The sequence below is a fragment of the Thamnophis elegans genome, chromosome 11 (assembly GCF_009769535.1).
Source record: "Thamnophis elegans isolate rThaEle1 chromosome 11, rThaEle1.pri, whole genome shotgun sequence".
In the NCBI taxonomy this organism is placed as follows: domain Eukaryota; kingdom Metazoa; phylum Chordata; class Lepidosauria; order Squamata; family Colubridae; genus Thamnophis; species Thamnophis elegans.
The window spans coordinates 9421036-9440210 of record NC_045551.1 but is presented as its reverse complement, the minus strand read 5'-3'; positions in this window follow the sequence as shown (position 1 = coordinate 9440210).

Here is a 19175-nt window from a genome sequence, read left to right as displayed (position 1 = left end):
ATACAGGACCAAGAAATTCCAGTTAGCCTATGCTTAAGATCAGGAATGATTTAAACTGTTTAAAGTTAGTTCAGTAAGAAGAAGCTAAGATCAATGTAGAATGTCATTAATTTCTTTATTTCTTTTTTCTCAATAGATTTTAGACTGTGTTAGTTAAAAATCCATACCGTGTACGGGTTCTGGGAAGTCGGGGGGGGGGAAGGAGGAGGGGGGTTAGGGGGCATGGAGGGAGGGAGGGGCATACAAAAAAAATTGTACTTCAATGTTTTAATGATTGACGAATGATGAAATATTTGTGTTTTTTTAAAAGAAATAAAACCTTTTTTTAAAAAAACAAACAAGTTTACATCATATTCTTATGCATGCCAGTGCTGTGTGTGAGGTAATTTAAGGTGGTTCTGACAAGTGTCGTCGGCATCTTCATATGCGGTCACATGGGCGGCAAGCCACTCCCATCCGGTCACATGGGCGGCAAGCCACTCCCACAAAGGAGGCCACACCCACAGAGTAGGTTCGAACAATTTTTGAAACCCACCACTGCATTGGGTATAAATATACAAGACATAATCTTTTCACACTCTAATAGAGTGAATAGATAGTTATTCAGTAGAGTTTTTTTTTAAGTGTGGAGACCATGGTAGCTATTCATTTCTTAATGGTAGAAAGTTTTGACTAGTGGCTTAAAAATGATTCCAACTTTTGGAACCTGTTTTCAAATGGGCAGCTTCGAGCTTTCTGTTCTCTTTTAGTTCAAATTGCCTCAAAGAATAGCTGTGATAGAGGGGAAAACGGAGGAAGAAGTGCTGGATACATTGCCCTGAGCTTCCAATGGAAAGGTGGAATGTATATCCAATAAAGAAATCGTAGAACATAGGAGTTTGAAAACTGCAAGGGCCGTGATAGAATTGCTCATGTGCAAACGTTGAAGTAATTCAAGATTCCTTTGAACTCCAAATAATCACTTATAGAGCAGCTGCTTGCAAACTGCACTCTTTTGAACTAGCTTTCTTCCATTTCTTTAGAGACAAATCAGGTGGCGCAGTGGTTAGGGTGCAGTACTGCAGGCCACTTTAGCTGACTGTGATCTGCAGTTCAGCGGTTCAAATCTCACCGGCTCAAGGTCGACTCAGCCTTCCATCCTTCTGAGGTGGGTGAAATGAGGACCCGAATTGTTGTTGGGGCAAGTTGCTGACTCAATTTGCTAAAAAATTTGTAAACCGCTTAGAGAGGGTGAAAGCCCTATGAAGCGGTATATAAGTCTAATAAATAAATTCTGTTGTGTTTTCTCATTAGGTCGAGTGTGATTGGATCTTCCAGTCATTCAAACAAAAAGGGGATAGAAAACCATGGTCCTAGAAGAATTATAAATTTCTGCATGAATAACTATCCTGATCTTGCTACTCTCCAATAAAGAGGCATATCCAGGAGGACTTTCCTTTTATGTTTCCACCAATAGTGAGTTTCCAGTGTCCCTAAAACATACTGCATTAATTCCAGTGGTGGGTTTCAAAAATTGTTCGAACCTACTCTGTGGGTGTGGCCTCCTTTGTGGGAGTGGCTTGCCACCCATGTGACCGGATGGGAGTGGCTTGCCGCCCATGTGACCGGATATGAAATTATGAATTAGTACTTAGGTCGGTCCAAGTAGCTATTCAGAAACTCTGGCATTGAAGCATGCAAGCCTTAAAACTGTCAAGTTACAAGATCCTTGCACCCCTAACCCTTTAGAAAAAAAACTAGGGGTCTTCAAACCTGACAGCTTTAAGACTTGTGGACTTCAACTCCCAGAATTCCTCCTCCAGTCACGTTGGCTCAGGAACTCTGGCATTGAAGCATGCAAGTCTTAAAGCTGTCAAGTTACAAGATCCTTGCACCTCTAACCCTTTAGCAGTGGTGGGTTTCAAACAATTTTGGAACCTCTTTTGTAGGTGTGGCCTGTTTTCCAGGTCCACTGGTGGAACCTCTTCTAACTGGTCCGGTAGATTTGACGAACCGGTTCTACCGAATAGGTGCGAACTGGTAGGAACCCACCTCTGATTAATTCAGAATGTTATTTTTTTTTTAATCCTTGAATTCTGTTTTGAATTCCATTTTGGAAATTTCACTCTCAAAATCTAAACGAAAGCTAATGTTGAATATTTACGATATTATGTTGTATTGTGGTGAAGTAATGTCAGCTATAATCAACCATTATCAAAGAGAAAAAGAACTTGCTTTTATGCACTGCCTGATTTTCAGTTTATAGGAATGGGGAAACATTTGAGCCAAAGCCCTCGGATATGATACAGAATATAGTACAAATGTCATTCAGTCCAGCCTTAGTGCTCAAATTGATTTTCTCCCGGCATAGCTGTTTCAGCCTATTTTCTGTGCCACAAATTAAACCGCTTCCTATTGGAAACTGAATGCCCCCATACCTTAATAATAACTTGAGAGCAAGGAGAGATTAGTTTCACCTCCTGTGATTTTTCTGCTATCCAGTTTTGGAGGCTATATTAGGGCAGGAGAAAATCTCAAAGGATTTACAGTTGCAGGGAGAATAATGCCAACTGCTTTCCATGGTCCAATATTGTGCCCTTGGGATGTGTGTGTGCATAAAATAAAATGTTAAGAGAATTCCACTTTGGGCTTAGCATATCTTATTCTTTTATTAGTGTGGGTCTTAGCCTTGGAAAGTAAGTGACTCTTTGGAGAAACAGATTAACTTATTCAGCATGAGCCAGTCGGGAATGGATCTTGCCTTGGGGAAAAATGGAAGAACACGCATTTGTGCCATTCAGCAGTTGATAACAGAAAAAGTCGCACTGCAAAATGCAAGAATAAAATCTCATATTCTGTATAGTTATTTGAGGGGAAGGGAGTTAGTGTTAGGCATCCTGTTCAATTTTGCTGGGAGATAATCTTTGCATCTTAGAGGGAAGGCTGGATGGATAGAATCCTGAAAAATGTCTCATTTTAAGTAGGACTGAATAATGGTCCCACCTAAACTTTTCTTACTAATCTACTTTGAGAAAAATGCATCTGGAAAAATGAAGTGACGCTTTATCATTTTGCAAACTTTGTAGCAGAGGTGTGTTCCTACCAGTTCGCACCTATTCGGTAGAACCGGTTCGTCAAATCTACCGAACCGGTTAGAAGAGGTTCCACCAGTGGACCCGGAATGCAGGCCACACCTACAGAAGAGGTTCCAAAATTTTTTGAAACCCACCACTGGTCCTTGGATATGATTATTCTACACTATCATGCTCCTATTTATAAAACTCTGTGCCTCTGTGAAAGGCGAGGATGACTACTGCGTTTGTGGTGCAATCAGAACATTGCGTGTGTTGAAGTTGTTTTAACGCAAACCAAAGATGCCTTTTAAAAAACAAGTTTACATCATACTCTTATGCACGCCAGTGCTGTGTGTGAGGTAATTTAAGGTGGTTCTGACAAGTGTCGTCGGTATCTTCATATCCGGTCACATGGGCGGCAAGCCACTCCCATCCGGTCACATGGGCGACAAGCCACTCCCACAAAGGAGGCCACACCCACAGAGTAGGTTCGAACAATTTCTGAAACCCACCACTTCTTTGTAGCCACAGTAGAAATAAGCTGCAGCCCAGCCCAATTGGGGAGAGGAAGTAATGGCACTATGGTTCCCTCACCTTGCACAGCAACCAAGTCCCAACTCTATGGAGCAGATTTGTAGGCGCTGTGAAGTGGCAGCATATTTTTTTAAACCTGAATTAAGATTCAGACAATTTCATTTACCACAGGTTAAAGTTACTTCTACCTTCTATTATGGTTTGATTTGCTAATCAAACAATATAATAGAAACTGTTGTGGCACAGAAGTTAGAATACAGTATTGCAGGCTAACTCTGCTCACAGCCAGAGGTTCAATCCTAACCAGCTCATGGTTGACTCAGCTTTCTGCCCTTCTGAGATCAGTAAAATGAGGAGCCAGATTGTTGGGGGCAATATGGTGTCATTTGTAAACCACTCAAAAAGTGTTGTAAAACACTATGGAGTGGTATATAAGTCTAAGTGCTGTTGCTATTGCCAATCATTTGTCTATTTTTTCTATGGGATTGTTCTGTAACTATCAAAATGTTGACATTCTGACCAATCCAGTCAGACAATTATGACTGGTGCCAACTTTTGGGCAATTGTCCCATAGAGGCCTCATTGCAACGAAAGGAGTATGTAGTTATGCTTGATCTTTTTCATGCTACATTTCCAACCAACGACGCAAACATGAATGATGCTAAAACAGTAAAAAGTTTCTACGTCTAGGGATGGATCATGTAGCTCGCCACTTATGAAGAATATGCATTGTCCAGGTCTGTAAAAAAAAAATGTTGCAAAAAAAAAAAGAGCTTTCAATTTGTGTGCTTTACATATTTGTTCGACAAAAAAAAAAACCCTAACCTGCCTTGTCAAACATGCAAATTTTGACAAGAAAATAAAAACTCATCAAAATCCAGTTGAGCCTTACTAAATAAAGTTGGAAAAAAAGGCGGAGGAAGATTGCAGCTCCAATCAATCACGCAGTGTCTGTTTGGCATGAGCCTGGTCTTGTTTTCCAGATTTTTCTAGCAAAACAATGAAGACTGAAGTGCGATCTATCTCTAAATTATTGCAATTTTAAAGGTGGCAAGAAATGGGGTGAGTAAAAAATACAAAAAAATCCCCCAGAAGTGAGGCTCAGATGTTGATGTTATAAAAAAAGTGCTCCTCACAACTATTTCTCTTCATACTGCAGCATCTGTCAGTTCATCTTTATGTCAGGCAAATATAATGTATCTCAACATGAATATTACAGGGAGGTGAGAGATTCTGTTTCTAATTGCTTTTTGAGAAAAGCGGGCTTACGTAAGGCATTTCTGCAAGATATATGCTTCATTTTCAATGAGCTTGGCTAAAACTCACCCATGGAAATTGTTTTAAAGCCAAAGAACTTAATCTCCCATTCTTCATATTTTCCTCTGGACTCCTAATTTGTCTGCATAATATATTTGTTTTGGGTTTTTTTTACTTAAAAGTTAATTGAACTGGGGACCTACCCTAAAACCTGGGCAACTTGTTCTGCTTTTAATCTGCCCACATCAGCAGATATTCTGCCTCAGGCCAGAAGTGGGTTCCTACCAGTTTGCACCCATTCAGTAGAACCGGTTCATCAAATCTACCAGTTAGAAGAGTTTCCACCAGTGGACCCGGAAAGCAGGCCACACCTACTGAAGAGGTTCCAAAAATTTTGAAACCCACCACTGCTCTACACACACACACACACACACACAGAGAGAGAGAGAGAGAGAGAGAGAGAGAGAGAGAGAGAGACTGACTCAGAGAGAGAAAGAGAAAAAAGGAAGAAATAAATAAGAAATAAAGAAAAAAGAAAGAAAAAGAGTGAGAGAGAGATGAAAAAAAGAAAAAAGGTCAGAGAGACAAAAGGAGGGAAAGAGAGAGAGAGAGAAAGAGAGAGAGAGAGATTGACAGAGAGAGAGAGAGAGAGAGAGAAAAGGAAGAAATAAATAAAGAAATAAAGAAAGAAGAAAAAGAGTGAGAGAGAGATAAAAAAAGAAAAAAGGTCAGAGAGACAAAAGGAAGGAAAGAGAGAGAGAGAGAGAGAGAGAGAGAGACTGACACAGAGAGAGAGAGAAAGAGAAAAAAAGGAAGAAATAAATAAAGAAAGAAAAAAGAAAGAAAAAGAGTGAGAGAGAGATGAAAAAAAGAAAAAAGGTCAGAGAGACAAAAGGGAGGAAAGAGAGAGAGAGAGAGAAAGAGAGAGAGACAGATTGACAGAGAGAGAGAGAGAAAGAGAAAAAAGGAAGAAATAAATAAAGAAATAAAGAAAAAAGAAAGAAAAAGAGTGAGAGAGAGATAAAAAAAGAAAAAAGGTCAGAGAGACAAAAGGAGGGAAAGAGAGAGAGAGAGAGAAAGAGAGAGAGAGAGAGAAAAAAACACATGGCTGACAAGCCACTCCCACCAGGTCACATGGCCAGCAAGCCACTCCCACAAAGGAGGCCACACCCACAGAGTAGGTTCCAAAAATTTTTGAAACCCACCACTGTATTACAGTTACGAGAAATGAAACAGTGGAAAAAGACAGAAAACCTAGCAATGATCTAAGGCCATTAAGAGGCCCTGATTCTTAAGTCATACAAATGAAACCTGCTAATAGAAAATAGTAATAGATAAAGTATCATCCAGAAGAAAACTCACCAGATTATTTCCTGACCTATGAAGAGCGAAGGAGAGGAAAATACATGTAGACCCTCCCTGCTGTTTTGAATTGAAATGGACCCAACAGAGTTCTGCTCAAAGTAAATATAGGCATTCTGCTCCAGTGAATTCATGGCTGTGCAAACACAATGTAAATGTAAATGCATCAAACCAAATCCAGCATCTGTCTTTTTTTTCCTTTGCAAAGAAGCCTGAAAATCCATGGGGAGCAGGTGGTTGTATTGCATTAAGTAACCAAGAATCTTCTTTTTTTTTAAAAAAAAGTCCCTTGAGCAAAAATAGCAGTAGACTTATATACCGCTTCATAGGCCTTTCAGGCCTCTCTAAGCGGTTTACAGAGAGTCAGCATATTGCCCCCAACAACAATCCAGGTCCTCATTTTACCCACCTCGGAAGGATGGAAGGCTGAGTCAACCCTGAGCCGGTGAGATTTGAACCGCTGACCTGCTGATCTAGCAGTAGCCTGCAGTGCTGCATTTAACCACTGCGCCACCTTGGCTCTTAAAAACTTTATCCATTCACAGCAAGGCAGGGTTCAGATAATATGGAGGGCTCAAGAAACCCTATCAGGAAACCCATATTGCCATAAGCATGGTATAACTGCACCCTCTGAACAAAATTTGTTGTGGATTTAAAATAATAACAATAATAGGAAAACCTGCCAGACCACAAAATTACACTGCTAATGCAAACAGGTGATATGTACCAAACCTAGTTTGAAGCCAATGATACTGAACTGACACCATCTTGCCAGAATGATGAAAGGAAACAGTGCCTCCTCATCATTCCACAGAGCTGTGAGCAAATTGTGGAAATATTCAGATGGGAAAGAAATCTTTAGTTCTTTTTTTAAAATTTTTATTTTAAACACATCAACACATCAACCCAAACAAACACATGACTTAAAACAACATAGGAACAAGAGGTTCCATCGTATATCATACAGCAGTTCCGTATCGGTTTCTTTGCAGTTAGTGTTTTCCCTTCTATACATTTCTATCTTGCGTTCATAATCTCCTTATTCGTTATCCATTTTAATGTACTGTTCTATATTTATTTATACTTCGCTATTTATAACAAAATATTGTTACCTATATTATGCTTTATATTCTTACTACCGTTTATTCTCTTACATACAATTATAGGTATACATTCACATGGTTATTCTTTTTCTTTGCCATTCTTATATTTTCATTATTCCATTTAAAAGGTTATAATATACAGTTCGGGTTGCTTTGTTTACCATCCTTCGCACCTGCTAAGACACCACCTTGTTTTCTCTTTCTTTTCCTTTCTCCCTCCCTTCCTTCTCTACTTCCTTCCTTCCTCCTCTCCTTCCCCTTCCTTCTTCCCTTACCTCTCCCCTACTCCTACCCTCTCTCTTCCTCTTCCTGGTCTCTCTCCTTCCTTCCTTCACACCTGCTAAGACACCACCTTGTTTTCTCTTTCTTTTCCTTTCTCCCTCCCTTCCTTCTCTACTTCCTTCCTTCCTCCTCTCCTTCCCCTTCCTTCTTCCCTTACCTCTCCCCTACTCCTACCCTCTCTCTTCCCCTTCCTACCCTCTCTCCTTCTCTTTCTTTAGTTCTAACTAATAAGGATTGAGCCTGGGTACTCCCTATGAAGAAGTAATCTGCTCCTAACTTTGCTGATGCAAACTAGATTTATTCTGTCAGGATTCGGATGCTTCAGAAGCAACTTGGCAGGAGTTCAGGTTGTAGCTAACTGGGAGTTACCACAACTTGGACATTTTCCTTTCTGCTCTGCCCTCCCAACTTTACATGTCAGGAAAGCCAATTGCCAATTGCTTTCCTTTCCATAGGTAGCTCTTGCTGGATGCCAATCGCCCCCTGGGTCAGCAAAGGGCCAGAGGCTGCCATTTTCTCCTCCTGAGTTCTGCAACTCAATCTTCCCACATCAGGTGGAGGACTTCTTGTTCTGCCTATGCTGAGGCAGTTGCTGAAACCCTTGCCAGAATGGCCATTGGAGGAGACAAAACTGCTCACAAGGGGAAGCTGAATGGATAATGCTCCTCTTCTCATTGAATTGATGGATATATTAATACAGTGTTTCTCAACCTTGGCAACTTGAAGATGTCGGGACTTCAACTCCCAGAATTCCCCAGCCAGCATTCGCCAGAATTCTGGGAGTTGAAGTCCCGACATCTTCAAGTTGCCAAGGTTGAGAAACACTGATTTAGGAGCTATAGGCTGGATGATTTTGCATGGTGAGCCATATTCAACCCATAGGCTGTCGTTGGTGAGCTGTCTGTCTGTCTGTCTGTCTGTCTGTCTCTCTCTCTCTCTCTCCCTCCCTCCCTCCTTCCCTCCCCCTCACTCCCTCTCTCTCATCTACCTATGGTTAAACTAAACGTATACATAGAGAATTACAGGTGTGAAATATACGTTTACGCATGTAGAATAATCAGCTTTAAAACCACATTTCCTTCCCAACATTTTGCCTTTGTAAGGCTTGCTCAGATTCTCTTGTACAAATTTTCAGAAGCAGAGTGGTTACCACATTTGTCTGACATGAAGAACTTTGCTGCTTCAAAATCTGACCGAAATGATTTTTTAAAAAAAATTCACAATTTCTCTTTTTTCAGTTACCTACTTTCCACAGGTCATCGCTGTATTAATGGCAATAGCAATAGCAGTTAGACTTATATACCACTTCATAGGGCTTTCAGCCCTTTCTAAGCGGTTTACAGAGTCAGCATATCGCCCCCACATTCTGGGTCCTCATTTCACCCACCTCGGAAGGATGGAAGGCTGAGTCAACCTTGAGCCGGTGAGATTTGAACAGCTGAACTGCAGAACTGCAGTCAGCTGAAGTAGCCTGCAGTGCTGCATTTAACCACTGCGCCACCTCGGCTCGGCTAAATAAGTCCACTGGTATTTCATCTTAAGGTAAATAGAAAAGTAAGTAGTTCAGAGAAGAAAACAGTAATTTTTACGTCATGTTTTCACATGTGAGATAACAATTAGTCAGGCAAGTGTGGTTATCGTGTTAAAACCATATGGCAACAAAGATTGGACAACTACAGGATTAGTGATCATTGAGCCAGATAAGGTGTTTTTTCCTGCATCTGAAATTATACGCCCCTCAGAGAGGGTCTGCAATTTGGGAGTCCTCCTGGATCCCCAGCTGACTTTAGAACACCATTTGTCAGCTGTGACCAGGGGGACCTTTGCCCAGGTTCGCCTGGTGCACCAACTGCGACACTACCTGGATCGGGAGGCCCTTCAGATAGTCACTCACGCCCTTGTGACCTCAAGACTGGATTACTGTAACACGCTCTACATGGGGCTGCCCTTGAAGAGTGTTCGAAGACTTCAGTTAGTCCAGAACGCAGCCGCACGAGCGATTGTGGGTGCACCCAGGTACACCCACGTCACACCTATCCTCCGCGAGCTGCACTGGCTACCCATTAGTCTCCGGACCCGCTTCAAGGTGCTGGTCGTCACCTATAAAGCCCTACATGGCATCGGACCTGGGTACCTGAGAGACCGCCTCCTGCCGATTACCTCCCTTAGACCGATCAGATCTCACAGGTTAGGTCTCCTCCGGATTCCATCTGCCAGCCAATGTTGGCTGGTGACTCCCCGTTGGAGAGCCTTCTCTGTTGCAGCTCCAGCCCTCTGGAATGACCTCCCCGTGGAGATCCAGACCCTTACTACCCTCCCGGCCTTCTGCAAAGCCACCAAGTCCTGGCTGCTCCAGCAGGCCGGGGGGCTTGTGAAATATTCCAGCCCCATGGTAACTATGAATGTTGTGTATTTTAAAGTGCTGTTTTGTCTATTTATCCCCTTCCCTTGTTTATTGTAAGCCGCCCGGAGTCCTTCGGGAGTGGGCGGCATACAAGATCAATAAACTAAATAAAACCAATAAACTAAATCTGCACAGTAACCACTCAGAGTGCAAAGATTTGTTTTTAAAAATATATAAACTGCAGCAAGTTGCAGCATTGCCTGAGCCAACAAGGGGTGCAAAACTTACTTTCAGCCTAGAGTTGGAAAAAAAATGGGTGGAGTCAGTGGTGGGTTTCAAAAAAATTTCGAACCTACTCTGTGGGTGTGGCCTCCTTTGTGGGAGTGGCTTGCCAGCCATGTGACCTGGTGGGAGTGGCTTGCCGGCCATGTGTTTTCTCTCTCTCTCTCTCTTTCTCTCTCTCTCTCACACACACACACTCTCTCACTCTCTCTTTCCTTCCTTTTGTCTCTCTGTCCCTTTTTCCTTTTTTTCTTTCATCTCTCTCTCACTTTTTCTTTCTTTTTTTCTTTTTTAGTTCTTTCTTTCTTCCTTTCTTTCTCTTTCTCTCTCTGTGTGAGTCTGTCTGTCTGTCTGTCTGTGTCTGTGTGTGTCTGTGTGTGTGTGTGTGTGTGTGTGTCAGTGGTGGGTTTCAAAAATTTTTGGAACCTCTTCTGTAGGTGTGGCCTGCTTTCCGGGTCCACTGGTGGAATCTCTTCTAACCGGTTCGGTAGATTTGACGAACCGGTTCTACCGAACTGGTGCGAACTGGTAGGAACCCACCCCTGGGTGGAGTTCAGGTTCACAGCAAACTGCAGCTGTGTGGAAGATGATGTTCATTTCTGCCCTCCAGAAATATTTTGGATTCAGATGATTTGCACTGTTCTCCAGGCAGTGTATGAGTAAGATAGGTCCTCTGCCTTATTTATGACAGCATTCTCTGTTGAGATTCTGAGAGGATACGAATTAAGTGGGTCCCTCTGGAATAACTCATATACGTGCATTTTATGCATTAGCACACATTAATGATTTCTCTGAATCATTAAACCAGATTCATCTTTTATAAGGGTTGCATGACATGGGGCAGAAACCACATCGGTTGCTTTCATGCTTTTGTGGGAAATGAATTCAGTTTAACCATTCTTGACTTCTCAATACCCATTGATATCACAGATTCCTTCTGGACTACTTTAAGGGTTGGAAATCAGAAGCATTATATTCCAATGCTTTACTATGTTAGGGGCAGATCCATTCAGGGAGTATGTATAGACTTGATTTACTTATTTATTTAGATTTAGAGGTGGTTTGATTCCCAGTGAATCTGAGTGACTTACCTACTCAAAAGTAGGAAACAATAAAATGTAAGAAAAAGACATTTGCATTCAGAAAAGGCAAGATGACACAGAAAACTAACAGAGGTTCATCAGCTATTCTAAACCCTAACCAGGGAGTGAAAAGAGGGTTTGAAAGTTTTGCAGAACAGTGACAGGATGGGATGCCATTCCTGAGGTCAGGCATCAGGATGGAGAATATGCATTTCCTAGATTCCAACAGAGGACACCATTTAATTGAAGGGATCTCAAGTATTCTCACTCAGCCTGACATTATTGGGTGAGCAGAGATGAACAATTCCTCAAATAGCCAAGCTTTATGCTATGAAGATCATTGCAGATGAAAATCAGCACCATGAATTGCACATGGAAGCGGTTCACCGTCAAAAGGGCGAACGACAAAACCGCGCCCGACTAAACCGCGTCACTGATGTCATCAACAGGGTGACAACAGCGCGGAGAGAGAAGCTCGCTGTAAAAGTAACCCTAAACCTAAACTTAACCCCTAACCCTAAACCTAATCCTAAACCTAACCCTTAACCTAACCCTAAACCTAACCCTAAACCTAACCCTTAACCTAACCCTTAACCTAACCCTAAACCTAACACTAAACCTAACACTAAAGCTAAACCTTACCTTAAGTTAAATCGGCTTTCTTTCGACGCGCTATTGTAAAGCGCCCTTCTTTCTCCGCGCTGGCTGTTGTCACCGCGTTGATGACATCAGCGATGCGGTTTAGTCAGGTGCAGTTTTGACGTTCGTCCTTTTGTCGGGTCACACATGGAAGCTAACTAATAACCAATGCAACTCACAAAGGAGACATGTGGTGCCTCAGGGCTTGCCTTTCCCATATCTCATTTAACAGCTATGGGAATCTGCTGGGAGAGAGCATGTGCCAATTCAGGAAGAAGTATCAACATACTGGGAATATCCTATTGTATATCTCTGCCCTGGGGCCAGTGGGAGATTAAGCAGGAAATATGTCCCAGAGCCTAGAGATAGTCAAGGTATAGAACAAGAGAAAATCTATTTGTTGAGTAAACTACTTATTCCAGAACTGTACCAATTAGGACTTTCAAAGATGCTGGGCTCCCCCAAAGGAAACAGTTTGCAACCTTGTGGGAATAATTGCAGAGAACTGCTCCCACAGGATGTGCCATAGTGCACACAAAACAATGAAAGCACATGGGATGTGGAAAACAGGATGAATGACTCATAAACGTAACTGGCCATAGGCAACTCTGGCCGCCTAAGTGATAACATTGTATGTTAATGAATGTATTTAGTATTTAGTATTTTAGTATTTTATTAAATTTATATGCCGCCCTTTTCCCTGGGGGGACTCAGGGCGGCTCACAACTCAAGAGGGGAGGGGGGAAAAACAAACTTTAGACATATAGAACAATACAAATTTAAAAAACACAACATTCATACCATTCGGGCGGGTTACAATCTTAGTCCCAGGCCTGACGGGATAGCCAGGTTTTGAGGGCTGTGCAGAAGGTCTGGAGGGTGGTGAGGGTACGAATCTCCACGGGGAGATCGTTCCATAGGGTCGGAGCTGCCACCGAGAAGGCTCTCCTCCACGTGGTTGCCAGTCGGCATTGACCGGCAGATGGAACTCGGAGGAGGCCTAATCGGTGAGATCTAATAGGTCGCGTGGAGGTAATTGGCAGTAGGCGGTCTCTCAAGTACCCAGATCCACTACCATGAAGGGCTTTATGGGTGACAAGTAGCACCTTGAAGCGTACCCGGAGATCAACAGGTAGCCAGTGCAGCTCGTGGAGGATAGGTGTTATGTGGGTGAAGCGAGGTGCACCCACAATCGCTCGCGCGGCCACATTCTGGACTAGCTGAAGTCGCCGAATACTCTTCAAGGGCAGCCCCATGTAGAGCACATTGCAGTACTCCAGCCTAGAGGTCACAAGGGCACGAGTGACTGTTGTGAGAGCCTCCCGGTTCAGGTAGGGGTGCAACTGGTGCACCAGGCGAACCTGGGCAAATGCCCCCAGGCTAATAAATAGAATGTGCTAATAAAAGAGAGTCACGGAGTCAGTTCTGAGCTCTCATCCTGAGACATCTTGCATGCGTGTCTTATTCCTCATGAGAGACCACCACACAACCTGGGGGCCCTTCTGGACTCATGTCTCTACTAGAAGAGCAGGCGGAAGTTCTGACCAGCTTCATATAGTGGGGCGATTACAACCACATGAGGATAGTTGCTTGTACCTTTGCCATTCCTTTTTATTTATTGTAGTCGACATGGATCTGGGTTTGAAAGACACCCAGGTATGTCAGTTAGTCCAGATGTGTTTCCAAGTGCAGTTGAAGGAGCTGGATGCTACCTTGAAAACCCTGTAATGGTTGAATATTCAGGAGACCACCTTTCCCATGCGTGCTGGCCTGCCTACTCCAGGGAATACATGCTAAGGATTGCCATCTATCAGGAAATGCATTGAGAGTGAGCCATATGGCTGATCTATAGGGGCTCCTCTCCTATAGCCCTCTTCTCATGGCTGTCTGAAACATAGTAAAAAAATGTTTCAAAAGCTCTGGCTGATCAAATTGTTGTGCCAAATCTAGCTTGAATTTGAATTTATTGACATTTGTATGCCGCCCGCTCCCTTGGGACTCTGGGCGGCTTACAGACAAGACAAAACATATATAAAAATTAAAAATAAGAATACAGTTATTAAAATTTCCCACCATGCATACTGTTAGAGTGGGGCTGGATACTAATCAACAGCCCCAGGCCTGCCGGAACAGCCAGGTCTTAGTAGCTTTACGGAAGGCCGGAATAGGATAGAATAGAATAGAATTTTATTATTTGTATGCCGCACTTCTCTGGGAGGACTCAAAGCAGCGAACAATTCAAAAGGGGAAAAAGGGGAACATAAAAACGAAATACAAATAGTAAAAATAAGCAACAGTCGCACAACCATACATGTCGAGAGGGGAGGGAACTCATCACCCCCAGGCCTGCCGGCAAAGCCAAGTTTTGACGGCTTTTCGGAAGGCCTGGAGAGAGGTGAAGGTCCGAATCCCTGCGGGGAGTTCATTCCAGAGGGCCGGAGCTGCCACAGAGAAGGCCCTCCCCCGGGTAATAGCCAGATGGCATTGGCTGGTAGATGGCACCCGGAGGAGGCCGACCCTGTGAGATCTAATGGGTCTGTGGGAGGTAATTGGCAGCAGGCGGTCTCTCAAGTACAGTAGGAAGAGTAGTAAGGGTCCGGATCTCAACGGGAAGATCGTTCCATAGGGCCGGAGCAGCTAAAGAGAAGGCCCTCCCCCAGGGAGCCGCCAACCGACATTGACCGGCTGACGGCACCCGGAGGAGGCCCAATCTGTGTGATCTTAATGTACGTGTGTATTATTTTTGTGTGTATTATTTATACTTTAATGTATGTGTGTATAATTACTGAGATATTGCTTTATAGCTGTTTCTGGACATTGTCTAGAATCTGTTTGGACTGAGGCAGTGTAAATAAATTGAACCAATGACTTAATATACTGTATAAACAAACAAACCTAGCAAAATCTACCAGCTGCTAGCATGCTGAAAATCAAAGAATTGTCTCACACACTTCCACATGTGATTAAAAAAAAGGAAGCCTGTCACAGAGACATTTCATTTCACTCGATGATATTAAAGAAACAAATGCTAGAGTAACCAGAGATTTGCCCTTTGCATCCAGAATAATTGAAATGGAGATGCCAGGAAAGCTAAGAGAAAAAGCAAGGAAGCCCTTTCAGGTAAAATTAGGTTTAATCCAAATCGTAGATATTATGTCCGGTATGCATGCTACTCTTAATCTATTTTCTTTTCCTACTATAACTTCTCATCAGATTCTTGATCCAAGAAAATGTCTTCCTAGACTGCACAGTTGTTCAATTACAATTAATTACAACACTCAACCCCAGAAAGGGTGGAAAGTTATGAAGAGGGGAGTTGGAGTGTCTTAAAAAGGTCTCACTCTAAGGAGGGAAGGAAGGAGAGAAGGGGAGAAGAAAGGAGAGAAGGAAGGAGGGAATGTAGGAGAGAAGGAAGGGGGGAAGGAAGGGGGAAAGGAAGGGGGAAAGGAAGGAGAGAAGGAGAAAAGAAAGGAGGGAAGGAAGGAAGGAAGGAGGGAAGGAGAGAAGGAGGGAAGGAGAGAAGGAGGGAAGGGGAAGGAGGGAGGGAAGGAAGGAGGGAAGGAAGGGGAGTAGGAGAGAAGAAACGAGGGAAGGAAAGAGGGAGTGAGGAAAGAAGAAGTAGGACCGTTGTAAGATAAGATGGATCTATGGGATGTTAAGAAAGCAATCTTCAAGTATATTGTCAACTGTAGGGAAAATTGTTATAAATACATATTATTAATAACAGTTATGAGATCATATAATTGTGAATGTATATATGAAATTGATTAAAAAAAATTAAAATTTAAAAAATTTTATTTCCAAAAAAAAAAAGGTCTCACTCTAATTTCAAATCCCATGAATTTCTTTTTGGAAGGAGCCAAGGTGGCGCAGTGGTTAGGGTGCAGTATTGCAGGCCACTTCAGCTGACTGTTATCTGCAGTTCAGCGGTTCAAATCTCACCAGCTCAAGGTTGACTCAGCCTTCCATCCTTCCGAGGTGGGTGAAATAAGGACCCAGACTCTGGGGGCGATATGCTGACTCTGTAAACCGCTTAGAGAGGGCTGAAAGCCCTATGAAGCAGTACATAAGTCGAACTGCTATTGCTATTGCTATTTTATTAGTTAAATATTTTCCAGTTACCATGAAATTTCAGAGTGGCATCTTATTGGTACATTTTATTATTATTTTGGAATAATTCATTGGTAAGACTGGCAGCAAATCTGACAAAGTGGCTGTGAACTCACCAGGAAAATGTAGCTAGGCCACTATTTTATTCCTGCCAAAGTGCAATATGAGGATGTTATCGTATAGGGAACAGTATTTGTAAAATCACCAGTAAATATATGTTAAAATTATGTTTGATTGTCAAAAAGTGCTGTAAAAGTAGGATTGAGCTGCACTGGTCTCTCAGTTCTTATGCCTGTATCTGTATTGAAAATTACCCTTCAATTTCTTAGACTTTCAACACGGGAGTGTGTGAGCTCTTTTGATGCTACTTTTCTTCATGTCATTGTCCTCAGCTTCATTTGACAGTGTTGTTTAATCCAGACGGTTATAACAAGGCATCTGATTCTGTCAGTGGGACTGGAAATAGCACAGTGATATCATCAAATAACTCACAGGAATTGATGGATTTGGTGCTAGGGAAAGGAGTGGCACTGGAGAGGACAAAGGCCTCTGGAAGCAGTTAAATAATGTAAATGTTTGTCTTTCTATACCTCATTTACTTGCAGGAAATCTGCTAATTTAAGATGATGCTAAAATTAAAGATGTGCTTCAAGATCAGAAGTGGTCTGGTAGAGAGAGTTCAAAGTAGATTGAGCTAGAATATAAGCCTGTGTACACACACAAGCATTCATCTCATGTCATTTAATCTTTTACATGCCTCACAGCCATTCAAGCATACGGCAGTAGTTGCACCATAATTAAATGCATCATTCAACTCACCTCTATTTCATTCCCACCCTTTCGTTTCCTTTCTGTTCATTCCACCTATCCATTCACAAAGATAGAGAAACCTGTCTAATTCTCTGTCCCTACTTTCCTCCTAGGAAGAGGAAAGACAAAGACCGCCTGCTGCCAATTACCTCCCAAAGACCCATTAGATCGGCCAGGGTCGGCCTCCTCCGGGTCCCGTCTACCAGCCAATGCCATCTGGCTACGACCCGGGAGAGGGCCTTCTCTGTTGCAGCTCCGGCCCTTTGGAACGAACTCCCCGCCGAGATTCGGACCCTCACCTCTCTCCAGGCCTTCCGAAAAGCCATTAAAACCTGGCTGTGTAGGCAGGCCTGGGGTTGATGAGCTCCCTTCCTCTCTCGACAGGTATGGTTGTTGGATATTTTAAATGCTTGTCTTGTATTTGTATGTTCCCTTCCCCGTTTGAGTTGTTCGCCACCCTGAGTCCCTGCAGGGAATAGGGCGGCATATAAATAAAACAAACCTCAAACCTCAAAGTCAAAGAGGGAATGGACAAAGGTGTCACTGAGAGTTCAGTAGGCTTTCTTATTTTCTGTTAAGTAAGAGGCTCTGTTTTCTCACTGATCAGCACAACAATCTAGCAAGCTTGAAGGAGGGAGGGGAGGAGCCAGGGGAGTTCTAGGTCATGTTCATGGTCACTCATGCTCTAAGCTTGATTACTGTAATGTGCTTTACTTGGGGCTGCCCCTGAAGAGTGTTTGGAGACTACAATTGGTCCAGATTGCAGCCGCGCGAGCGATATCGGGTGTACCTAGGTACACCCATGTTACACCTATCCTCCGCAAGCTGCACTGACTTCCCATCGGTCTCTGAATGCGCTTCAAGGTGCTGGTCGTTACCTTTAAAGCCCTACATGGCTTAGGACCTGGATACCTACAGGACCGCCTCCTGCCACATACCTCCCAACGACCTATAAGATCACACAGATTGGGCCTCCTCCGGGTACCATCAACCGGGCAATGCCGGTTGGTGACTACTCGGGGGAGGTCTTTCTCTGTAGCTGCTCTGGCCCTGTGGAATTATCTCCCCACAGACATCCGGACCCTCCCCGCAGAGATCCGGACCCTCCCCGCAGAGATCTGGACCCTTCCCACTCTCTTGGCCTTCCATAAGGCCACTAAAACCTGGCTGTTCCGGCAGGCCTGGGGCTGTTGACCCCAAAATATGGTCCAGGCCCACTTGGAATGGAGTGCATGGTGTGTTTTCTTTCCTTCTGTTCTTTTTTATTTGTATTGTTAGCCGCCCGGAGTCCCACGGGATTGGGCAGCATACAAATGCTATTAAACTTTGAAACTTCTTTTAATCTTGGTAATTCCAAGGTTCTGTCTTTCACCCAATACTCGTCACCATCTTCATAAACAATTTAGATGAGTGGATAGAAGGGATACTCACCAAATTTGCAGAGCCAAGCTGAGGGGAAGATAGTCTTTACAAGATCCAGAATGATCTTGACAGACTTCAACACTGGGCTCTATCCAACTAAATGCAATTCTGTGGTGAGAAAAGGCAAGTTTTATACTTTTAGGCAAGAAAAAAACAACAACCAAATGCAAAGGTATAGAATAGATGGAACTTGGCTCAATAGCCAATAACTGTGAGATGACAACCACTTAAGAATGAGGCAGCAATGTGTTGTAGTTGCCAAAAAAAAAAGCCATTTCAGTCCTAGGCTGCATCAACAGAAGGATAGTATCAAGATCACACGAAGTATCAGTACTGTTTTATATTGCTTTGTTAAAACTGTACTTTGAATATTTGGTCCAGTACTGGTCACCATGATACAAAAAAGATGTTGAGACTCTAGGAAGAGTACAGAGAAGGGCAACAAAGATGATTAGGGGTCTGGAGGCTAAAACATACGATGAATGTTTGAAGGAAATGGGTATGTCTACTCTTCCTTCCTTTCTTTCTTTCTCTCTCTCTCTCTTTCCTTCCTTTTGTCTCTCTGTCCCTTTTTACTTTTTTTCTTTCATCTCTCACTTTTTCTTACTTTTTTCTTTATTTCTTTCTTCGTTCTTTCTCTTTCTCTCTCTGTGTGAGTGTGAGTGTGTGTGTGTGTGTGTGTGTGTCAGTGGTGGGTTTCAAGAAATTTTGGAACCTCTTCTGTAGGTGTGGCCTGCTTTCCAGGTCCACTGGTGGAACCTCTTCTAACCGGTTTGGTAGATTTGATGAACCGGTTCTACCGATAGGAACCCACCTCTGGTGTCTGTGTGTGTGTGTGTGTGTGTTTTTATTCGTTCTGCCAGGAAAAGCCCCCAGTAAGGCCAGAGCAGCACAG